Source organism: Giraffa tippelskirchi, chromosome 3 (assembly GCF_054371585.1).
Source record: "Giraffa tippelskirchi isolate mGirTip1 chromosome 3, T2T-mGirTip1v1.2.pri, whole genome shotgun sequence".
NCBI lineage: Eukaryota > Metazoa > Chordata > Mammalia > Artiodactyla > Giraffidae > Giraffa > Giraffa tippelskirchi.
The window spans coordinates 46,611,825-46,636,470 of record NC_137277.1 but is presented as its reverse complement, the minus strand read 5'-3'; the positions used below and the strand labels follow the sequence as shown (position 1 = coordinate 46,636,470).

The 24,646-nt window shown below is 45.9% G+C and overlaps 1 protein-coding gene and 1 long non-coding RNA gene across 2 annotated transcripts in view; both read left to right on the top strand.

The window, feature by feature from the left end:
* The window catches only part of ASIC2 (acid sensing ion channel subunit 2), a 1,220,661-nt gene that overhangs the window by 233,702 nt on the left and 962,313 nt on the right, over positions 1-24,646 (top strand). The window lies entirely within an intron of this gene.
* On the top strand, positions 15,823-18,563 carry LOC145541917 (uncharacterized). Its single transcript, XR_014079410.1, has 2 exons — positions 15,823-15,879; positions 16,126-18,563. It is a non-coding gene; the product is annotated as an uncharacterized LOC145541917 (long non-coding RNA).

The following is a 24,646-nucleotide window of genomic DNA, read 5'->3' as shown; positions in this document are numbered from 1 at the left end:
CCTGTAGGGCTTAGGTATGTCATATCTGGAGAGAAGCATGGGTCACCTTGGATCCACCATCCCACAGGGGTGAGAAGCACATCAAAATTGCACTGTCTGCTTCTCCAGGTTCAATGCATGATACAGGGTGCTCGGGGCTGGTGCACCGGGATGACCCGGAGGGATGGGATAGGGAGGGAGGTGGAAGGGGATTCTGGAAGGGGAAAACATGTACACTCATGGTGGATTCATGTCAATGTATGGCAAAACAAATACAATATTGTAAAGTTAAAAAATAGAAAATAAAATAATTAAAAAAAAATTGCACTGTCTCCCCACCACCCAGCTTCCGGTCAGCTTCCACCTCCCTGGGGGTGCCCCACCTCTCGCTGAGAATCCCCCTGTGACACAGGGCCACTGATGCTGGTGAGGAGGGGTGTACCACTCTGGAATGTTGGGTCAGAGCCCCAGGAGAGGACCTAGGAAGGGTAACCAGTGAGCAGGCAGAGATGGACATTTCTAAATGATGTCCAGCGAACCTGGCTAGGTGGTTCTGCCTCTGACACACAACGATGGTGACTTTTTCCAGTTGGCAGGAGGAAGAACGTAGGCTAAGACATTGAAATGCGTCCCAGGGAAGCTTCTCTCCCATATGTTTTTCTTAAACCTTGGGTGCCTCCTACTGTTTGCCTGCTGTCACTTACTAGCGGGTGACGCATGGCTGCACAATTAGCACCAGTAGTAGACAAATATTATCACACAGCTGATAAATCATGCTTGGATGTGTTTTCGTGTTGATGTGTGAGGCAGCCCTTGTGTTAATGGCTGTAATTTGAAGTGGTTTGCACATAACATAGTCACATCTAACCAACGACATGGTCTCTGAGTCCCAGGGATGGGGTGAGAGAGCAGGAATAAAGGCCGTGGAACTGACTGAACCTCCTGGATTGATTCACTGATTCCCAGCTTGCAGTGTGACATTGGACAAGTGTCTTTCCCCTCTCTGAACCTCAATTTGCTCATCTGTGAAATGGCAATAAATAGCAGTAGTAATGCTTCCTTCAGTGTATTTGTGAGGGTTGAGTGAGCTATTCCATGTAAAGGACTTAGCACAGTGCTTCAGGAGGGAGGGGACATACGTACACCTATGGCTGATTCAAGCTGATGTTTGACAGAAAACAACAAAATTCTTTAGAGCAATTATCCTTCAATTAAAAAATAAATTTAAAAAACAATCAGTGACTTACATTAGTGTTTTTACAACTCTCAACTGAATTAAATAGTAGTATTTTCATTTCTGGAAGGAGGAAAAAAAAATTTTCAGATACTCAATTGCCCACACAAGTTTGAGAACTTCTTATTGACAGTGTCATCTATGGGGCTCCCAAAATATCATCGCAAGGGATCAACCAATATCAAAATTTAATTTTCTCCATATTTGAATAATAATTCATTGGAATTTGAGCCTTTTACACCTAAATAATCTCTTCCTTTGGGGGAGCATTTAAAATATTTTGAGATGTCTTCTTGTTGTTTAGTTGCTCAGTCATGTCTGACTCTTTTGTGACCCCCATGGACTGTAGCCCACCAGGCTCCTCTGTCCGTGGGATTTCCCAGGCAAGAATACTGGAGTGGGCTGCCATTTCCTTCTCCAGGACATCTTCTGGACCCAGGAATCAAACCTGTATCTCCTGCATTGGCAGGCATATTCTTTACCACCGAGCCATCTGGGAAGCCTGGGAGCCTTTAAATGTAGAAATAAATCTTGCACTGGCCAGGACAGTATTCTGAAACCCAGAAGGGCACCAATGCAGCTTCAGGTGGGGTGAGCATGGGAGAAACGGGAGGGGGAGTGTTGTCAATGGATTATGGCCTCTCTGCCAGGGGTCCAAGATGGGCCAGAGCAGGTTAAAGCAGAGCCCAGCCCAGGAGTACCTGGGCATCAGGCCAGATCCCTGGATTTAGAAGAAGCCTAGATGGATCGGATCTTGGCCACGGGAGAAGAGCCATATACCAGCCACCAGAGTGGTGTGGTGCCAGCCCTAGAAGATGGAGCCGGGGCCCCTCAAGCCAGACTGTGTAAGGAAATGGCGAGCCTCAAAGACCAGGGTTGGGCTGGGCTGCAGACAAGGCCATGTGGTCCCAGCTCTGGGGAGAGGAGGGCTACTGTCAGCAGCATCAGGCTCCCCTGAGAGGCTCGATTCCTGTTGCTCAGTCTTAGAGACAGAAAGTCTCTGTGGCCTTCTCTTTTGTTCTATACTCCAGAAGTAGGGACTCTGTGATTCCTTGGATGTGCTGGTCCAGCAGTGTCCGGGGTACCACCTGCCTTCCCTGGAGGAGAGGAAGAGAAGTGTCCTGTGTGGAGTCTTCGTGGTACATTAGATGCACGCATCTTTTCCCTTGGGCCATGTTCTATGCAAGTGACACGGTGGTATCACCATCACCCTTTCACAGATGAAGATCTGGACTTCGGAGAGGTCAAGGAACAAGGCAGGGCTTTCCCAGGGGCTCAGCAATAAAGGAATCCACCTGTGATGCAGGAGATGTGGCGGGAATCGAGGATTCAATCCCTGGGTCGGGAAGATCCCCTGGAGGAGGGCATGGCAACCCACTCCAGTATTCTTGCCTGGAGAATCCCATGGATAGAGGAGCCTGGCGAGCTACAGTCCATGGGGTCACAAAGAGTCGGACAGGACTGAAGCGACTAAACAACAGCGACAACAAGGAGCCAGACAGAGGTCATATTGCTGGGCTTGAATCCCAGTCTACTGCCCCAAACCCTTCCTCTGCTCCTGCCCTGAGCTTGGTTTTTTTTCTGAAAAGGTCTGAGGGATCAGTCTGGCAGCAGGTGACCAGAGAACCAGGGAAGGCAGAGTAAGCTGAGCCCCGGGTGCCCAGGCCCTATGTCCTTCTGCCCGGCTGAGGGCAGAGAGCAGTATTCTGGGAGGCTGGAGGTGATGGTCCCAGGGGCCACTGGCTGCCTTGATATGTCAGAAGTCAGGGGAGGCTGAATGAGGAGTGACGGTCATGGCCCATGTCTGCATGATTGTCACAGGCTGGCCCTCTCTCCCTTCCCTGTCCTATCTCCCTGCAGGGTCTGAGATGTGGCTGAGAATAACTTGGAATGACAGGGTGCTCGCCAGCCCAAGGCAGTGGCAGCAATGAGTGGAACAGCCCGAGATGGCAGGCTGTTTTGTCAAACACAGATGCCCAGCTGGCACTTGTGTGTCCTCCCCGCTCTCCGCAGGTCAGCAGCCTGGACCAAATCAAAGAGCCTTCTAAGAAGATGAGAGGGGATGGAAGGAAAGATGGCACCAATCCCCACCATTCTCTCATTCACACTAGGCATGTTCCTAGATGTCTACAGGGAAAAGGAATTTTGGCAAAAGGAAATTGGACTCGAAGTGCTCTGGAGAGGCTCTGGATGAAAGGAAGTGTTGGGTGAATCCTTCGGGAGCAAGACTGCCTTTCCTCCGCCCTCTAATTTTCCCACTTTGCGATGCTGAGATATTGTCAGTGCCGTTCCAGCTACAACGGGAGGACTGTAAATGCTCTGTTCCCAAATGCCAGCCTGAACTAATGGGCAGCAGACACGGCTCCAGCTTCAGCCAGCAGAGATAAAGGGATCAGAGCGTGGCCGCCCTGCAAACCTGACCCCGGAGCTGGGGGAGATTTACCAGCACCCCCAACCGGCTACCAGAAGACAGGTATCAAAATGTTCCCACCAACATTTGGTGACAAAGTGGTGTGTGTGCTTAGTCACTCAGTCGTGTCTGACTCTTTGTGACCCCATGGACTGTAGCCCGCCAGGATCCTCTGTCCATGAGGATTCTCCAGGCAAGAGTACTGGAGTGGGTTGGCATGCCCTCCTCCAGGGGATCTTCCCAACCCAGGAATCGAACCGGGGTCTCCTGCATTGCAGGCGGATTCTTTACCAGCTGAGCTACCAGGGAAGACAAAGCGGTGACAACTGATGTTTATTAGAGGCTTTCTAGGCCAGGCCCTGTGATGAGCATTTTATAAACATGTTCCCTGTTGAGCTTTCTAACAGATGAAGAAACAGATTGTGGGGGCTAATAGGGGAGGGGGAGGACGTTCAGACCTGCTCGAGGTCATGCTGCAGCTCAAAGTCAGCTGGGAGCTGCTTCTGCCTGTGGATCCTGGACCCTTCCCACAGCTTCTGTCGTACTTGCTGGATGAGCATGAGGTATGGGAGGAGATGCCACTGAAGTTGTTCTAAAATCCGCTCGTGCTGGTCCAGCCTGGACTGACAACCCACTGACAGTCTCCTTCTGTTCCTCCCTTTTATCCTGCTCCTTCTTGCCTCTCCCTTCCCTCATCCTCCCACCTTCTCTCTCTCCATCACGTATGTCTAGAACATTTTTAGACCTGTTTGGACCACATCAAAGAAGAGCTTTCCAGATTTTCCATTTCCAACTGAGGCTTGCCAGTGACCCATAGACTTTTGGACCCTACTTCTCTGTCCCAAAGTCTCCTTGCTGGAGACGGGAAGTGTAGCAAGGGGAGTCGTGTTCCCCGTGAATCATTTGAGAGCCATGTGGAGGAGCCACGCACTTTTGTAGAAGTGCATGCATTTGGAGGCAGGTGATTTGGGGCTTACACTTGCCCCTTCCTTGGTACCTTGTGCCACCTTGAGAAGTCGTCTTCTTCAAGCTCAGCCTGGATTTCCTCATCTCCAAAATGAGACCCTTGGACTAGGTGATGGATAAAGTTCCTTCCAAGAGTACCAGTCTGTATGTTTCCTATAAATGTGGCTGGGAGGATGGATAGACCAGTCATCCTTGGACACTGGAACTATCCCACAGGCATGTTCCTCATTCATCAACCTGTCATTTGGCCAGGGGACCTGAAGGTCCAAGAGAAATAGATTCCATTTATTCTCTTGGCACAGAGCTCTGGCTGGCACTGGGACATGACCAGCTTTCCATCTTGTGCTGGCCCCAAACTCTTCAAAGCCAAAGGACTCCCACACCCCAGGAATCCTATAGGCTCTGGACCCTCGTGCTTCCATGTTTGCTGGGTCAGGTATAAGGTGGTCAGGATCTCTCTGCCATGGTTTCCTAGGATGGAGGCAGAACCGTGAGGAAGGGCTCCCATTCCTGCCGGGCACTTGGAGCTAGAACATCCAAGGGATAAGCTTACCTGCATCTCCACTTAGCCTGATGGATAGGACCGTGGATCCCAAACCAACTGGAAGGGGAAACCAAGCACAGTCTTCTTAGAAGCTAATCAACAGCCTGTGGCCTCACTCAGTCTAAATCCTGTATTTGCATTCAAGGGGTGTCAGGGCTGGCCCAAGAGCACTGGAGCGCCAGGGTTTAAATGCTGGCTTTCCCATGTTTGTTACCATATGTAAAATAGATGACCAGTGCAAGTTCAATGCATGAAGCAAGGCACTCCAAGCCGGTGCTCTGGGACAACCCAGAGGGATGGGGTGGGGAGGAAGGTGGGAGGGGAGTTCAAGATGGGGGGACACCTGTACACTCGTGGCTGATTCATGTCGATGTATGGCAGAAACCACCACAATATTGTAAAGTAATTATCGTCCAATGAAATAAATAAATTAATTGTAAAATATACTGACTTTCCTTTTCACTCTTAAGGGTGATTTTAGGAGTTAGTTAATAAAGCAAAGTGTCTGTTTTATCGTCTGATAATTAGGGAGGGGCTCTATGGATATTTGGGGCTTCCCAAGTGACTCGGTAGTAAAGAATCCACCTGACAATGCAGGGGACACGGGTTTGATCCCTGAGTTGATAAGATCCCAAGGAGAAGGAAATGGCAACCCACTCCAGTATTCTTGCCTGGGAAATCCCATGGACAGAGGAGCCTGGTGGACTTCAGTCCATGGGGTCACAAAAGAGTCAGACACAGCAACTAAACAACAAGAGTAATAATATGGATAGTTACTTTCCAGTATAGTTTAAGCTTGCAATGATATCATATTGATAAAATATGTAGAGAGCCTGACACATAGTTTCATATGTATAGGTTGTGTTACTTTATGATCATATCAATGTATCTGTGTCTGTCTGCCCCTGATATAATTAGGATGTTAATGTCTAAAGAACAAGCATCTGGTTTGTCTCAGTGGATGCTGCCCCAGCGCCCAGAACCAAATTGTGCAATATCACTGGTCAAAGAAATAAGGTTTGCCAGAGACAGTGGTTTCCTGGATGGCTGGGCTTTCAGTGCTGAAACCAGGAAAGTCCTGGGTGAGCCTAATGTGTTGACCACCCTACAAAAAAATATGCTGGAGGGAGAAAGGATAAATAGAAAGAAGAGAAATTCCCACTTTACAAATGAGAACATCAAGGCTCAGAGAGTTTATTTAACTTGTCCAAGACCTCAGCATTAGCAAGTAGCAGAGCAAGAACCTGAAACTAGTCTTCATCACCAAGCAATATGGAATCCGTAGAAGTTAGCAAGTCCATTAACACCTTGCTGGGTGACCTGTATTTATGGCAGGCCCTCAGGACTGATCATGCTGTGGCAATAATTCCCCATCCAAACTCCAAATCCCCTTCTGCACAGCGTCTTTAAGGTAATTAAAAGCAACTCTATCATCTTTCCTCCTTAAATGCTAAAGCATTTCCCAAATGAGCCAACTCCAGGTCCTTTGCTTGGAATTCTCCACAAGGACCTCTTCGTCACTCTGCTGTCCCACACCTGGCTTCAGTTTCCCCACCCATGAGATGGGCATCTTGGATCCGGCACTCAGGAGTTAGCTGGGGGAATGAAGGCCTGTCTCTCCCCAGCCTTAGGGAGCTCCGTTAGTCACCAATGAGCAGCGTGTGCCTGAGACAGTTTCCAGACCCACCAGCAGCTCTGAGCTAACCCTGAGCATTCATTGCACTTTGTCATTTTCAGCATCGCTCTTGGGTGGTGGGACTCAGAGAGGGGTGCTTCAGGCGCGATGGAGACAGAGCCCAGTTGAGAGGGCTCATGTCTCCCTCTCTCTCTTGAAAGTTCCCTGTAATGAGCTTGGTTTGAGCCATTTATCTTGCAGACTCCCCATTTTGTCAGAGATTTATGCCAGGCCATCAGGACTGATCATGCTGTGGCAATAATTCCCCGTCCAGACTCCAAAGCCCATTCTGCACAAGGTCTTTAAGATAATTAAAAGCAACTCTATCATCTTTCCTCCTCAAATACAAAAGTGTTTCCCAAATGAGCCAGCTCCAGGCCCTTTACTTGGAATTCTCCACAAGGGCCTCTCCTTTATTCTGCTGTTCCTGTCCTGTCCACACCCATCTCTCCCGGAAGCCTCACTTGCCTCCTGCCTCACCCAGATCCTCTTGGCCTGGAAACTCCTTGAGCACATATGTATAATCTGTACCACTGATTCAGCCTTTTTTATACATCGCCCCATCCTCTAACCATAGTCTATCTCCTGCAGAAATACATGAATAACAATGATTAATATTTTAATGTCATCGTCAATATTTTATCATTCAGAAGGTATCATGCTAACACCTCTGCATGCATTATTTTATTGAATGTTCGTGTCAATATAGCAAGGTAGACACTATTACATTCACTTTATAGGTGAGGCTCAGAGAAGCTAAGAAACCTGCCTAAAGTCACATAGCTAGCAAGAGAAAGAAAGGGTCTGAATCCAAACCCAGTTCTCTCTGACTTCATGCTCTCAGCCACTACACTTCCTTAACCTCTCTGGGGAGGGTCACTGTATTTCACAACACAGTGAATATGGGATGTGGATAATTAAATAAATAATAAATGGACATGTGATCTTTGCTAACATTCACTGTGTTAAGTCAGCTACGACTTTATGAGTTCCCTGAACCCTCCCTTACACTTTATGAGTTAGGAACACAGTCTTCTGACTGTTACAGACTGGCCATCTGGGGCCAGGACAAAGCTAATGATTGGGTGTCCCTCAGGGTCCCTGGCAAAGTATGAGGTGAAACCAGGGTCTGGAGGATGACGACGTGTGGTGGGGGCACCTGGAAATCTCATGACATCTTTTGGCCTCAGGACCTGCATCAAGGCAGTGATGCCTTTTAATGAGATTAGGGCTTCCCTGGTGGCTCAGCTGGTAAAGAACCTGCTTGCCAGTGCAGGAGACACAAGAGATGAGGGTTCAATCTCTGGGTCAAGACAATCCCCTGGAGAAGGAGAAGGAAACAGTATTCTTGCCTGGAAAATTCCATGGACAGAGGAGCCTGGCGGGCCTCAGTTCATGGGGTCACAAACAGTCGGACGCAACTGAGCATGCATGCACGCGCTCATGCCAGCAGCTTGGAGCCCTCATTCTCATAAGCAGTGAATAGCAGTAGTTTTGGTGTTTCAAGTCTGCCATTTCATATCCTCATCTGTTCATCATCCCACTTTCTGGAGCTGGCTCCAAGCAGGAATCCCAATCCTGGGAAAATCATGGGCCAGCTGACACCTTTCCAAGACCACATGTATCCACGTCTGCATCTTGTTTGTAGCCCTGGGAGGAACCCAGGTCTTGGCAGAAGGTGTAAAATGCCTGTGATTCCTTTCTCTTCCACCTTCTGGGCTCATGTTGCCCAGGGATCCAGATGGCCAGCCCCCAGCCCCAGCCTGCTCAGGAGTCCTGGTGGAGGAATTCATGGTGCCTCTCTACTCCACTTCGTGCCATCACAGAACAGCAGGGACAGACTGCCCATCAGGTCCCTAGACTGGTCCTTGTTGCTAGCCAGGGCCCCAGACCAACTCCCAGCCAATGTCCTAGGACTCCAGGAACTCCAGCAAGACCACAATTCCCCCCAGTATGACTTGTGTGTATTATTCATTTTCTGAGTGTTTTCCCATAGTGTCTACTTCTCCAAGCCAAGCTCTTACTTCCAATATAGGTTTTGGAAAGTAGATACTGTGGTTGAATCCCATTTCTAAAAACAGAATCCTATTTTCTAAACAGTTCACATAGACAGGGAAGACCTACTGTTTTCTGCTTTCTAGGAAAGCCTTAATGGGCAGTGGTTTCTAATAATTTTATTTTTCATTTGTTTGATTTCTCCCAAGCTACAGTACTCCTCCAGGCTAATAGTTGATAATCCATAAACAAGTTCAAATGAATCTGAAGACTTATTTTTAAAAACCTGTGGGAGATCTTTAAAATTTTTATTTGAGATAAAGAATTCTTCTTTAGCCCAAAAAGAGCTGGTTCTAAATGATGCGCGTGCTTTGTATAGATGAATACATTCTTAGCACTAATTGAGAAACATTTTTCTAGTTGTTGGGGATGCAAAGATATAAAAAAAGTTTCTGCCCTTAATGAATTTGCCATCTAATTGGGCAGAGAAGTTACTTACATAAATACCTTTTTTTTTTTTTTAAACTTGGAAAATGCAGAGTGGAGCTTCACAGAAGGTGCTTTGGAAGATGAGAGGAGAAAGAGATTACAGTTGAGTAGGGTAATCAGCAAAAGATTTATGAGAGATATCATTTGAGAAAGGCTATGAAGGGTAACCAAGGTTTGGCCAAGCAGAGTTGGAGGGCGGTATATTCGAGGGAAGGAAACAGCATGAGCAAAGTCAAGGAAGTGGAAGAAGATGGGTGCAGAGGTAGTTCAATCCAGTTTAAGCAAAAGGCATAAGAACAAAAATTAAAATCGGAAAGATGGGCTGGGAATGAATGAAGAAATCTCCCACTATTCAGTACCGTGTGTGCTCATACACGTGTACCAGCCTTGTGGTCTAGTCACCGAAACCACTAGATCTTAAGGCCCTGGAGAGTCAGGGACTATACCCATCTTAATCAGTCTTCCTCACAATGCCCAGCACAGTGCCTGACACAGAGGAGGTGCTGTAATGCATTTTTGTTGAGTTATGCTTATTCCATTCAAAACCCAGTAGGCAATCATGGCAGTTTTGTGGGGAAAAGGAGGTTAATGATGAGGACTTTAGCATTCACAAGATCCATTCAGAAGTACAGTAAGTCCCCTACATATGAACCTTCAATTTGTGAACTTTCAGAAATGTGAATGTGTGTGCCAACTTTGGTATGCCAGCTGTTGTACTTTACTACTTTACTTTTCAAGGTACTATACTGTAAGATTAAAAATGTTTTATTTTTGTATGTTTGTTTGTTTCTAAGTACATCTTATTTGTGTGAAAAGTATTATAAATCTATTAAAGAATAGTACTGGTTTTTCCAGTAGTCGTGTATGGATTTGAGAGTTGGACCATAAAGAAAGCTGAGCGCTGAAGAATTGATGCTTTTGAACCGTGGTGTTGGAGAAGACTCTTTAGAGTCCCTTGGACAGCAAGTAGATCAAACCAGTCAATCCTAAAGGAAATCAGTCCTGAGGATTCATTGGAAGGACTGATGCTGAAGCCCCAATACTTTGGCCACCCGATATGAAGATATAACTCATTGGCAAAGACCCTGATACTGGGAAAGACTGAGGAGGAGGCAGGAGGAGAAGGGGACGACAGAGGATGAGATGGTTGGATGGCATCACTGACTCGATGGACGTGAGTTTGAGCAAGCTCTGGGAGTTGGTGATGAACAGGGAAGCCTGGCGTGCTGCAGTCCATGGGGTCACAAAGAGTCAGGTACAAATGAATGACTGAACCGACTGACAAGACAGAACTATATACTCATTGTGTTAGTTGGGTACCTAGTAGGCTAACTTTGTTGTACCTATGGGCAAATTGAGCTTACAAATGCGTTCTTTGAATGGAGCTTGTTTGTATGTAGGGGACTTGCTGTGTAATAGGCAAGAGGAAGTGTCCCTGGGGTCTGAGAGTCCTTTAAGGGGCTGTCGGTAGACTATTCAGTTGGGCCATACCCACCTCGAGGGGTGGCAGAAACTGGAGTGATAGCCTGCGAAAGGGAAAGGAGGTGACGGAGGTGTTCAAGAAGATGTGAAAGAAAGAGAATTGAGGGCGATAGGACTTGGAAATGGATTTGGGAGCAAAGGCTGGGAAAGAGTTGCCATGATATCCAGATTTCAAGCCTCAAGGATTGAGAGGAAAAAGATGTCGTTAGCAGAGGCGTGAAAGTCAAGAGGAGAAGCCAGTTTGGCACTGAGGGCCCTGGAGAAGAGGTAGCATCTGTGAGGGCTGAAGCTTGGGCCTTACCGAGGCACCAAGAGGATGGTAGCAGCATAAAGTGGGGAAAGCAGAGCTGAAAATTGATTTCGGTACCTCCACCATCGCTGATGACTGCATTAGATTCTGTATCAGTTGGGGATTTTTCTAATGCCAGGAACACAAACCCTAACAAACTGGCTTAAGCAAAAAGGCTCAGTTAACTGAAAGGGCCAGCGGATTAGAGATGCCATCAAGAGTGACGTGATTCAGGTCATGTCACCAAGATCAGATTTTCCATCTGTCTATCCTTTAGCTCCATCCCCTCTGGGTTGACTCCATTCTCTTTGGTGGTGAGTAGCTACCAGTAGCACGAGGCCTTCACTCTCTTAAGTTTAAATATAACATCAAAGAGAAAGCATCTACCTCTCAGCAGTCCCCAGAGACAGTCTATGTGTCCATCCTCAAACCACTAATAGATGTAGGCAGAGGTCATATCCTTCACCCTTGAGTTACACATGCATCCCAGGTAAATCTCGTAGGTTGAGAAAAGGAAAGGAAATGCTTCTTGAGGGGGATAATTGGGGTATTCGGGGGAGAATGGGGAAGTAGGGAGAGCCAGTGCTTTAGGAGTGGCAAAAACAATAGACATTTACTACAGTAACCTTTGGAGAAATGATTTCAGTAGAGTGGTGAGAGGAAAACCAGCATTGAAACAATTAAAATTGAGGGTGACAAATAAACCTAACGATAAACAGAAAGAGAATCCAGACATAGAGAACAGACTGGTATTTGCCAAGGGGGAGGCGACTGGGGGACGGATGGAGTGGGAGGTTGGGGTTAGCAGATGTAAGTGTCTGTATGTAGGATGGATAACCAACAAGGGCTTACTGTGTAGCATGAGAACCATATTCAATATCCTATGATAAACCATAATAGAAAAGAATATTTTAAAAAGAGTGTATATATATATGTGTGTGTGTGTGTGTGTAACTAAATCACTTTGCCATACAGCAGAAATATTGGAAATCAACTTTGTGAAAGTGTTAGTCACTCAGTTGTGTCCAATTCTTTGCGACCCCATGGACTATAGCCCTCCAGGCTCCTCTGTCTATGGAATTCTCCAGGCAAGAATACTGGAGTAGGCGGGCCATCCCTTCTCCAGGGGATCTTCCTGACCCAGGGATCCCTTGGAGAAGGGAATCTCCCCTAGAGATCCCCTGGAGAAGGGAATCCTCTCGGCCCAGGAATCAAGCCTAGGTCTCCCACATTGCAGCCAGATTTTTTTACCATCTGAGCCACCTTCAATGAAAAAAAAAAATCAATTAAAAAAAGATTGAGTGTGAAGTTAAGATCCAATAGATGTTAATTTGAGAAGCAGAAAAATGGACTAAAGCTGGAGGAGAAATAGGGAACTGTTCACCTCGGCTATGGATAAATCTGTCTGTAGAAGCAAGACCGCAACATGAAAAGGAAGACTTTGAAGGTGTGAGAGCCACCAGGACCACAGTGAAAGGACTTCTGCTTCCCAAGAGAAGGCCAGAGGAGGTAGAAGGTAGAGTGGAGAAGCCCTAGAGAGGAGAGGGGCTCATTCATGCTTCTGAGAAGGCGGTTGGAAGTGGAATGCAGAAGAACACAAGGAAACGCCTGGTGAATGGTGGGCTTTCCTCTTTAAAAAAAAAAGAAATTGAGGTGTAATTGACTTACAATGTTGTGTTAATGTCTGCTGTACAGCAAAGTGACCCAGTTATAGATATGTCTGCTTTTTCATATTCTTTTCCATTATGGTTTTACACAGGATATTGAATACGGTTCCCTGTGCTACAGAGTAGGACATTGTTGTTTATTCATCCTATATATGAGTTCGCATCAGCTAATTCCAAACTCCCAATCCTTCCCTCTCCTTTGGCTGGTTTCACTTAAAAAAAAAAATGTATTGGAGGATAATTGCTTTACAATGTTGTGATGGTCTCTGTCATACACCAGCATGAATCAGTCATAATTATATATATATATATATTTATTTACCCCCCTTCCCTCTTGAACCTCCCCCGCCCCATTCCACCTCTCTAGATCATCACAGAGCACCAGGTTGGGCTCCCTGTGTTAAATAGCAGCTTCCCACTAGTCATCTATTTTACATATGATAGGCTTCCTTAATGCAGGGCACACCTGAGAGTCAGCATCTGGACCAAAAGTCTCAGCTTTGCGCAGCCTCACTCGTCATTCACCCACGCTGTTTCCTATGACACACATGGCTGTCCTTCCTCCCACTTCAAAGAAATGGACCCATTTGATTTCACCACTGTTGCCCTAGGCATCTGGCAGGCAGGGATGAGGGCAGAGAATTGGCCACTCATGTGCTACCTGCCAATGCAGGTGTTTAGCTTGGTGCCAACCTTTTGGGCTGAGTGAAGACAGCTGCAGCAGGTCATGTGAAGTGTTCTAAGCACAGTAGCTCCTGCCTTCCAGAAGCGTCTGTTCCTACGATACAGAAAAAGATGACATAAGCCTATGGGCATTCTTGTTGACAGATCTCCCATGACTGCTTGATAAATATTTATCTTCTCATGGCCGTGAACCAGACAGCTCTGCAAATCATGGCTCCCTCTTTGAACTTCTTGAAATCTCAGCAGAGCAAGACATCTGGGTATCGGGGAAAAATTAGTGTTGTTGGAGTAAGACTGGTGTCAGTTTGAATGCTGACTGCCATGGCTGTGTAACCCTCGGTAGGCGACTTTAGCTCTCTGGATATATTGGATGCCATTTTATTTATTTATTTATTTTTTGTGGCTATACCATGTGGCTGGTGGGATCTTAGTTCCTCGACCAGTGATTGAACTCACAGCCTCAGCTGTGAAAGTGCAAAGTCCTAGCCACTGGGCCTCCGAGAAAGTTCCCGGATGCAATTTATGTGCCACCCTGCATCCATTTGGGCCCACATATCCTTGTTCTCCATCATTTTTTTGCTTCCCTGTTAGGTGAATCCTGTTAACCATTTAGCTCAACGATGCTGTTCACCATCACCATCTCCTGATTTCCAAATCCCACACTTCGACTGATTCTCCTCTGGAACCAGGAGTTGGGCTTTGTCGGGGTCTCCTTATACCTGACATGCAGGAGGCCACAGACATCCAGAATCTAGGTCCAACTCGACCAGACCCGCAAAGGCTCTGGTCTCTCGCTGGTGGCTCAGAGAGACTGGATAACATAATGAAGAAGGATGGAGGAGTTAACACCCTATGGGGCCAACTTGGAGAGCGATAGGAGACAGGAGACTGAAAGAAGTCTGCCAGCAAGCTGCGTGCTCTCCTGCCCACGTGCAGAGGTCATCCACAGCTTCTCCCAAACCACCTTGTATGGTGGAGCAAACAACTGTGCTTCCTTGTGATGTTTCGGCAGCTCTGTTATGTACCACCTTGGACCTGCCTCCTCCACTACCCTCCTCACGTCCCTTCTCCCTCATCCCTGTTTCCCTGGACTTGTGCTCCCCACTCAATATACACAGTGTTAGCAAGTAAGCTTAGCCTCTGGCTCAGTTTTCTAGGAAACCAACTCTGTCTCTGAGCTTTAGTTTCCTTTTTTATAAAATCAAGCTAATGATATCTATTTCACGGGATTGTTGGCAGGATTAAATGACATGATGTGTATTAAACACCAAGCCTAGAGTGGCACACTGCAGGTGCTCAGTAAGTATGAAAAGTACCATTATCAGCAATTACAACGTGATGATGAGAGTTGCCATTTTTTGGGTGTCTGAAATCTGCCTAACATTTAATCATTTTATTTATATCGTCGTTGGCTCCAAGAACATCTTAAGCACGAAGAATAAGACAAAATGCTGTTTTTATGATAAATATGAAAAGGAATCTACATGTGGTTTATTTGTAACTCTTGTCTAATTATTAAGAAGGAAGGAGGTAACTGTTTCAGGTTTGTTAAATAGATAGAGTTTGGTAGTTTGGGCTGATGGTAGTAATGTCCTAGAATTCAGTTTATCATAGAAGAAGATTCAGGGGGATTGGACTGGGTTAAAAGGGAAAGATTTCCCCTTTTGATACCATTATAGATAGAATAGCTGAAGTTAAGAATCAAGAGAAGTCCGTTGGTGAAGAATTTAATTTATAAACAAAGTGTATGTTATCAGTCACAAAGTGGGTCTTGACATGGAATAGACACAATCATTTTATCACTAAGACACTGAAGTAAAATATATGTTAAAAGTAGCATTATTACCTAAACAGAATAAATTTTGAGAAATTATTATAGTTAACACTTTTTGGGAAACTTACTGTATGCCAGGACCTGTGCTAAGCTCTTTACATAGCATCTCATTTCATCCCTCTAAAACTCTTAAGGTGCCAAATTGTCTTGGCTCCCCACAAGTTCCAATAAAGAAACTCAGAAATCTGTGAGAATTGGCAGAAATCAAGGGGAGGGGGCAAGCTTATGCTTTTGCTTAAAAAAAATGACAATCTAGACATACTGTCAAAAAGGTAGGGCAATTGGATGTAATTTTTAAAGTATTGATGACAGTCTATAGTTTCTCTGACAGTTGTCTTAAGTGGCAGGTTTCCATGTTGTGATTCCAGGGCCCTGAAGGGAGGACCATTGTCTAGGGGTGGAGATGCTAGGTGATGCTGTATCCTTCCTACATCTGATTTCATTAGAGAAATATGTGTTCAAGCATTTAGCATAATGGAATTCCACATAAAGTTTTATTGGAACACAGAACTCTACAGATTCCAATATTTGAAATGATGGGCGTGGCATGGGGTTCTACTAAGTGTAAATGCCTGAGTATACATTAACCCTCGGTCCAGGTAGTGACTGCACTGCACATGCCAAGGGCAAGGTAAAGTCATACAAAAGCTGGATCTGCTTTGGGCAGAGACTGCTGCCAGTGGTCCACTCTAGCATCTGTTCTAGTTCTCTCTAGAGCCTCTGGGTTTTACCTGGTCGCACAATCTCTTGCATACCCTAAGACCACATTTCTCAGCACCCTGTTGTAGACAGGTATGCCACTATGCCTAGGTCTGGCCAATGGAATGTAAGCAGAAGAGTTTCAGAAGCTACTTTTTCTCCCACCTTCTTCACCCAGCTTCTTGGAACACTGGAGCAATGACCAGAGCACATCCTTGACTATGAGGACCAGTATGGTGTTTGGTCCCTGGGGACTGGATGGCCCTGTATTGCCTACCCCGGAGCTTGGACAGGAGGAAGGCAGTGTCCACCCTGTTTCAACACCCATAAGTGTGGGGCTTCCTTCTTCTTTCAGCCAACTGAATTCTAACTGGTATGCCCATTTGTAGATTAACCTGTGCCTCCCAAACAAAGTGTTATCCTCTCTCTCTCTCTCTGGATGATAAAGAAAGACACCTTCCTTTTTTCACTCTCCCCAAAAAGGATCCTCAAAGAGCTTGTGTGTGTGTGTGTGTGTGTGTGTGTTGTGTGAAAACAGCCTCATGTGGGGAATGCATAATAACTTTGCCAATAGGCACTCATTCTGGGTGCTATTGGACCAGTGAGCATGGATGCCAAACACAGTGTTGGCATTTTCTCTTCCCTCGTCGGAGCTTTCTCAGCTATCCGAGGTTTTGCCCATGGACATACTTTTGCATATGCTCAAAATAGCCTCCACCTCCTTTCCACCTGACCCACACCCCTCATCCTTCTAGATCCAGTCTAGATCTAGATTCACCTCCCCAGAGAAGCCTTCATTAAGTCCCTGAAGAAAAACCCCATGTGTGTTTTCTTCACATCCTTATTATAGCACTTAGGAAGATAGCACAGCTTTCTGTTTACTTTCAGAGAAGCTGTCTATCACAGTTGATTATCGAGTGGCATTTATGGAGTTCCTACTGCATGCCAGGCTGTGTGCTAGTTGCTAAGTAGGTAATGATAAATATAACAGATGATCTGTCCCCTGCCCGCTTGGAATATGTAGTCTGGGGGAAAGACAACCAATGAAAAATGCAATTAAAATTGTGATCAGTTTCCTGAATGAAAGGAGAATGGAATTCTTTGAGGAAGAAGAGCTAACTCTGGGATGGGACAGTTGAATTATCTTAATGGAAGAATAATGTAAGTATTTTCTGATGAAGTAGTAGTCACACTAATAAGTAGTTAAGAGGCCAGGTGATGGTACCATGTGGGTTTGGGTTTGCACCCTGGCTATGCCACTTATTTTTAGCTATGTGACCTTGGGCCAGTTGTTTAACCTCTCTAAGCCTGACAGGTAATAGCAGCACCTGTATCATTAAGTCCAGTGCGTGATAATTGTGGTATCTTGTTATTTTTGTGTGTCTATCATCCATCTAGAATAGGGATGCTCTGAGGGCAGATTCTTCTCCTTATTTCTCTGTGCATCCTGGGCAGAGGATACGTAGCTGGCATCCCTAAAATTCATTTGAATAATAATAGTTAACATTTACTAAACTCATCTACATGCCAAGCACTCTTCCTAGCACTTTATGGACATTAACTCCTTCAATATTCATAACAATTCTATGAGGCTCATGCTACTCTCATCCTTAGATCACTGAAGAAGAAACTGAGATCCAGAGAGATTGCATAATTTGCTCAGGATCACATGATCAGCAGGTAGGTGAACTAAGTTTCAACTCCAAGCAGCCCAGCTCCAGAACCACTGCATTGGATTGACTTTGCAATGGATGAAAGAAATCTATCCATCATTTCAAAGAAACGCAGCCTCCATTGGCCCATGTCCTTAATTAGAGCGTTCAGTTCAGTCCAGTTCAGTTGCTCAGTTGTATCCAACTCTGCGGCCCGTGGACTGCAGCATGCCAGGCCTCCCTGTCCATCAGCAGCTCCCAAACTCATGTCCATTGAGTCGGTGATGCCATCCAACTGTCTCATCTTCTGTCATCCTCTTCTCCTCCCGCCTTCAATCTTTCCCAGCATTAAGGTCTTTTCCAATGATTAATTAGAGTGTAGGCCCTCAAAATGTACACTAATTTAGGAAATGCATTCCCTGCAAACTATATAATAATCACCTCCACACACTCTTACTAACTGTAAAGAAGTGAAACAAATAGAATTAAATTCTTCAGCTCTTGATTGTCAGTAATAGGACTCTCCTGGGGGCTTTGAGTGACATGATATGTGTCTGAGCAGAAGCAAACATGTCTCCCCAAGCTCATCCGCCCACACCTCCCTCCTCCCTCACCTCTCTCCAGCCTGTGGGCTCCACACTCCATGCTCCCTGGTTCCTCTCTGCCTCTGGCAAGTTCCCGTGATGATCTTCACACTTTTTCTCTTATTTAAACACCTTCACCTGAAGGCATCTGCAAGATGAGAAGTGCGCCTGCCAACTCACTCTGGGAAGCCCAAATGCTTAAATTGCTTCTTTTATTTTCAAAGAAGTATATGTTATTTGGAATGGAGAACGGCCTTACCTTGTCCTTGTGGGCCTGCTGTTCAGGCTGATATTTTGTTAGAAACAACGAGAGAAGATAATGCCTTACATACCCACAGCTCCTCTTGTTATAGAAATTGTAATAAACTGCCAAGCATGCAGACAACACTGCTGTTCTCTTGATTAATGTTTTCCGAGGTGTGGGGATACATCTGCCTTTAGCTGCCTATCCCAATTATCCAATTATGTAAGGAGGGCATTGGGGGAAATTGTCAGAGACAAACCATTGGCAACCCCCAATGGTACTGTCAAATGGTGACACGATCTCCAGGCTCCCCATTCAGCAGCTCATCTGTGTGCTCTTTCTGTGACTCAAAGTTGATTCGGAACTGAGAAAATGACTAAGGGGACAGACAGCAGGCATCAGGTAAGCAGTGGGGAGAAGGGTGGAAGGAATAAGGGGCAAGGGCTAGGATGACCAAGACCATTTCACTAGAGAATTTTACCACCCAATACATAAATAAGCATTCACTGAGGTCCTATGCTATGTGTTGTGCTTAGTCGCTCAGTCATATCCAACTTTTTGCGACCCCATGGACTGTAGCCTGCCAGGCTCCTCTGTCTATAGGGATTCTCCAGGCAAGAATACTGGAGTGAGTTGCCGTGGCCTCCTCCAGGGGATCTTCCCAACCCAGGGATTGAACCCAAATCTCCTGCATTGCAGGCAGATTCTTTACCAGCTGAGCAACCAGGGTAGCCCAAGAATACTGGAGAGGGCCTCCGATCCCTTCTCCAGGATATCTTCCCAATCCAGGAATTGAACCACGGTCTCCTGCACTGCAGGCAGATTCTTTACCAGCTGAGCTACCAGGGAAGCCCTCACTGAGATCCTACTAGTGTTTAACTCTGGCTTAGATTTTGAACATAAGACAGTACAGTAGCATCCAAAGGCCTGTTTTCAATGTCCAGGTCCAACCATCGATTGGAGACAACGGGACTCTCTAAGACTTAGTTATTTAATCTCTGAAATAAAATAATAATATTTCTCATAGTGCATCTTAGCCAGTATGTGTGGTTGCTAGTAGTAGCAGTCCATTGAAGCCAACTTCATTAAATCAGAAACTGTTGGAAGGATATAGTGGTGTGTGTCTCAAGGAACATAGGCAGGAAGTACTGCTAGCCTCATGGGGCTTGGAATCAGGAACTGAGATTCTATTAGGAATGGAGTTTGCTAGTCTTTCTCGATCTCTGCATTTCTCTCTTTCTGTCTCCTTCTTTTTATTTCTCTCTCTAGGTTTCTCACCTTCTCTCTTTCTCTCTCTCTGCTTTTCTCCAGGTATTTGCTTAATTCATATCTCTCTATCTCTCTCTGTCTCTTTCCCTCTCTTTATACAGGGTAGGAAATAGATAATCCATCACAGTACCCTGCCTCTGAGTCCATATCATCACAAGTCCAACAGTCATTGAAATTTTTGAGTCTGGATTACAAATACCAAAGAAGGAGGGTCTGATTGACCCCGGTTTGGTCAGGACATTGGAGAAACCATGTGGCCTACTGCCCACTCAATGTGGCCATGGAATCAGAAGCTTGAGAAGAGAGTATGGGCAGACTTTCTATGGAGTGTGGACAGACTTTCTAAGAAGCGGAGTTGGATAGAGTGTGATGGAAGACAGTTCTTCACACTGGACCACTGTAAAGAATAACCTGGATGATGGAAATTTTCTCAATAGTGCCTATGAGAGCTCAGTGTGGTGCGCATGCTAGCAAAATCTACTGCAAAGGAAGTTTAAAGTTCAATGTGAGGGGCAAGACCAATGCATGCAGAGGGTGTCAACACAGTGTCCTGCACTAAGTAGGTAGTATTTTCTTGTTTGCAAGGACCCCTTGTCTTATACTCAAGTTTCCAGCACAACGTGCCTGGTTGATTCATGATAGCCAATACATACTTGTCAAGTTGAGCCAAATGAGAAGGATGACATCAAATAGGACCCTACAATGATATAAAAAACAGTGTGGAATTAAACTCTAAATTTTAGGGCACACTTTGAAGACACCATGGTCATTTAGGGATATGAGGAAGTGGCCAGTCGGCTGCAGCAGATGGCAGAGGGTTTATGGAAGAGATGGATCTCCATGTTGCCTTGGAGATATGCAACCTGGGGAGGCATTCAGAAGAAAGAAAATAATTCAAGACAAATAAACAATATGAATAAAGTCTTTGAGAGCACTGGGACGAGCCTGGCATGATCCCGGGAGACAGGGGTGACAAGTGGGACCAAGGGAGAGAATGAGTGACAGGTCATGGTGAGAAGCAAAGTGGGCCAAAGAGAGGTCATGACCAGAGACCACCGAGAGGCAGGCTAAGAGGATCAGATGGGAGGAGCGAGGGGCTCCTTCAAGGCAATTGCACAGTGAGGTTGCCAACCCCCTCTTTCCCCAACATGGCTCAGAGGGAGGGGTCAGTACTACATCAAAGAAAACAGAGCCTAAGAAGCCCCATTTTCATCATAGGATTGGGCTGCAGTTATTCTTCCTGTCTGACCCCCAGTATCCTTGTGCCTACTGGGCTGTAGACCACATTTCATCAGCCTTTGTGTGGTTTCTGATTCTGGGGTTCCTGACTTACTGCCACTCTCACTGCCATGATTCCTAGCTTGTTGGGTCAGGAACCTTATTCCTTGACTCGTCTAAGGCAGCCCCCTTCCTCAGGGACCAGATCTTAGCTCTGTGTACCCAACTCTTTATATATATATATATATATATATATATATATATATATATATATATATATTTGATTTATTTATTCGACTGCATTGGGTCTTAGTTGCATCCCCCCTGACCAGGAATCAAAGCCCCCTGCATTGAGAACGCAGTCTTACCCTGTGGACCATCAAGGGAGTCTCTCTATGTACCTAACTTTTGGTGGGAGTTGATTACGTCTTAGGTGGAACCTCAAATCAAGAGAGCATCTTCCACCTGATTGAAGAGACACTGCACTAGAGATCCTTGAACATCCATCAGGCCAGTGGTCCCCCAGCTTAGGCTTATCTCATGGGTTCTGTCATTTAGAAGGCAGGTCCTGCTGGCCAGACAGTCCTTCAGCCCACAGCCCCGCCCAGTGTGAAATGACCTTCCTGTCCCCAGCAGCCTCTCCATTAAGATGCTAGCAAGTCTTGGGACCAAGACCACAGAGATGGTTATAAATCTGTTTTTTATCTAAATAATGTAAAGTCCTATAGAAATTTAGTGTTCTGTAAGATAACTCCATTCCAGCAGCTACATTGGAGAGGGTGAATGAAACCAACAGCCTCAGGATGGATTGGGCAGGGTGCTGTTTTGCCAACAGTATGATCTAATGTACTCCTGAATATTTATAGAACATGCAGTAAGGGAGGCATTCTTTGTGTCTCCACCTTGAACCTATTCAAATACTGATAGGTTTCACCCACATGGAGAAGGAACACCTATTCCGTCTCCGAACAGATGGATTTTCATCATGGCAATACCTCTCCTAGGTTGCCCAGAATGTTAAAAGGAAAATATTTGCTTAGCATGGATGGGCAGCCCCAGCTTTACTGGATGAATCTTGCAGGATACCAGAGGTTTCATGGTTGAGAAGGCATCCCAGGTACATGACCAGGGAGCGTATGTCAGCCAAGTGTCAGCCTCTTTTCTGAGCATCAGCCTGTGTCCACCCTCTGACACCTGTCCTGGGTCATTTCCCCCTTTGTCTGATGGTAGACCAGATTTTTTCCCTGCCCCAGCAGGGTGGGAACTGGCTCTAGGACATGTCAGTAGCAATCACCTTTCTCCCATGTGCGGTCACAGGTGATGGATGGTTGAGTGAATCCTGTATTTACAAGCTCCAGCCCCACATTCGAATGTCACCCTCTCCAATGTCCTACTTTACGTGTTATCTGTCCTCACACATCACTCTGAAGTACATGCGCTGAGCACTCCTCATCTATGTCAGCCGCATCTCTGAAGCCAGGAGCAGAGGATGAGCTATGATGGAGGAGAGAACGTCGCAGGGGTTGATGGGTAACTCTCACCTCTGATGAATGAGCATTTTCTGCTTGTCCGGTATCGGAATCTGCCTTGAGTCTGAACCAGGACTGGTCTGAGTGTCTGTTAGGGACAGTGCTTTCTGGAGGCCCTGGTCAGTGGTACACTAGAAAAAGCAGAGCCTTTAGAGTCAGCCCTGCTTGAGTTCCAGTCCCAAGCCGTACTGCTTAATTGTTAGGAAAACATTTACCTTCCAGGAATCTTGGTTTCTCTCAAAGAAAGGAATGCTAATAGTTACCTCCTGGTGAAAAAGATTCTCTCTAAGTAGACAGCTCAAGCAAATTGCCTGCTATGTGGAATTAGTGCTTAATATTTGTAACTGTTTTCCTTCCTGTAAGAAACATCCATGTTCAGTGATGGGACTAAGCCTATGCATCTTTGGGGTAATTCCTCTTTCTGAAGTTCTCTTTCTAACTCAAGATTCTCTACCCAGTTGAAGAGCTCTGGATGGCTGCAGCCAGCTTGTAGGGGAAAAACATTCTGTAGAGATGACGAATGTCATCTGCCATGACATGTCAGTGACAACCACCTTCGCTGCGACAGCAAATGGGTGAAAGGTGGTTGTCACTGACGTTCATGAGCATTGCTGCCTACAAGGATATTGTTGTGATGAAAGGACATGACCCAGAGAAGACACGACAGCACAGCCCCTAAAACACTTTGGGAAGAACTCACCATAGTCACTGAGCCCAGAAGGGTAATGGGGTTTTTGCACCTGACAGCATCTGTGCTGATTCCTCCCTGAAGGCTGTGGAGTGCTCCTCTAGTGGTTCTGGAATCATGGGGAACCAAACCACGGTCCCAAAAACGTGACTCATCCATCCCAACAAGAGAAGAGAGTGCGGGAAAGGCTGAACGTGGTGGTCCTTTTGGTGTTTCCTGGGGTTCCTAAACTTACTCCTGTTACCCACAGCGCTCCCGCAGGTTAGAAGAGTGGTTTTCAACTGTGGATGCATGGTAGGGAGATTTAGAAAACACTGATGCCTGAGCCCCACCTTAGAACATATGAATCAGAGTCTCTGGGGATGGATCCCAGGAATCCATACTTTGAAACTCCCCGGATGATTCTAAAGTGCAGGCAGGATGGAAAACCACAGCTTAACCTGTGCTTCTCAAATTGTAATGTGCATACAGATCACTTGGGAATCTTGTTAAGCTGCAGATCCTGATTGGGTAGGTCTGGGGTAAGGCCTGGACTCTGTATTTCTTGTGATGCTGATCTGGGGGCACACTTGAATAGCCAGTTCTACAGCTATCATCATAGCCCTAATTATTGAAACTCTAGCTGCAGATTTAGCCCTGTATTTCTTTCCTTCTTTTTAAGCTTTTATTTTATATTGGAGTATAGCTGATAAACAGCATTATGATAGTTTCAAAGTGGAGGGATGTGTGTGTCACTCAGTCATGTCTGACCCCATGGACTGTAGCCCACCAGGCTCCTCTGTCCATGGGATTCTCCAGGCAAGAATACAAGAGTGGGTTGCCATGCCCTCCTCCAGGGGATCTTCCTGACCCAGGGATCGAACCCAGGTCTCCTGCATTGCAGGCAGAATTTTTTACAGTCTGAGCCACCAGAGAAGCCCTGCTAGTTTCAGGTGGACAGCAAAGCATCTCAGCCATATGTATACATGTATCAATTCTCCTCCAAACTCTCCTCCCATCCAGGTTGCCACATAACATTGAGCAGAGTTCCCTGTGCTATATAGTAGGTCCTTGTTGGTTATCCATTTTAAATACAGCAGAGTGTACATGTTGACCCCAAGCTCCCTAACTGTTTCTTCCTCTCTCTCTACTCTCCCCAGCCCCCTGCCCCACCATCAGCTATAAGTTCATCCTCTAAGTCTGTGAATCTGTTTCTGTTTTGCATATGAGGGATGCCATACGATGTTTCTCCTTCTCTGCCTGGCTTACTTCACTGTGCATGACAATCTCTATATCCATCCATGTTGCTGCAAATGGCATTATTTCATTCTTTTTAATGACTGAGTAATATTCCATGGTATATATGTACCATATCTTCTTTATCCATTCCTCTGTTGTTGGACATTTAGGTTGCTTCCATATCTTGGCTATTGTAAACAGCCTAAATTTCTTAGAACCAGCAGTGAACAGGAGAAACATACCCAGCTCAAGCCCCACTCCTGAGCTGAAGGTCTAGCTCTCTGGCCAAGTCTCACC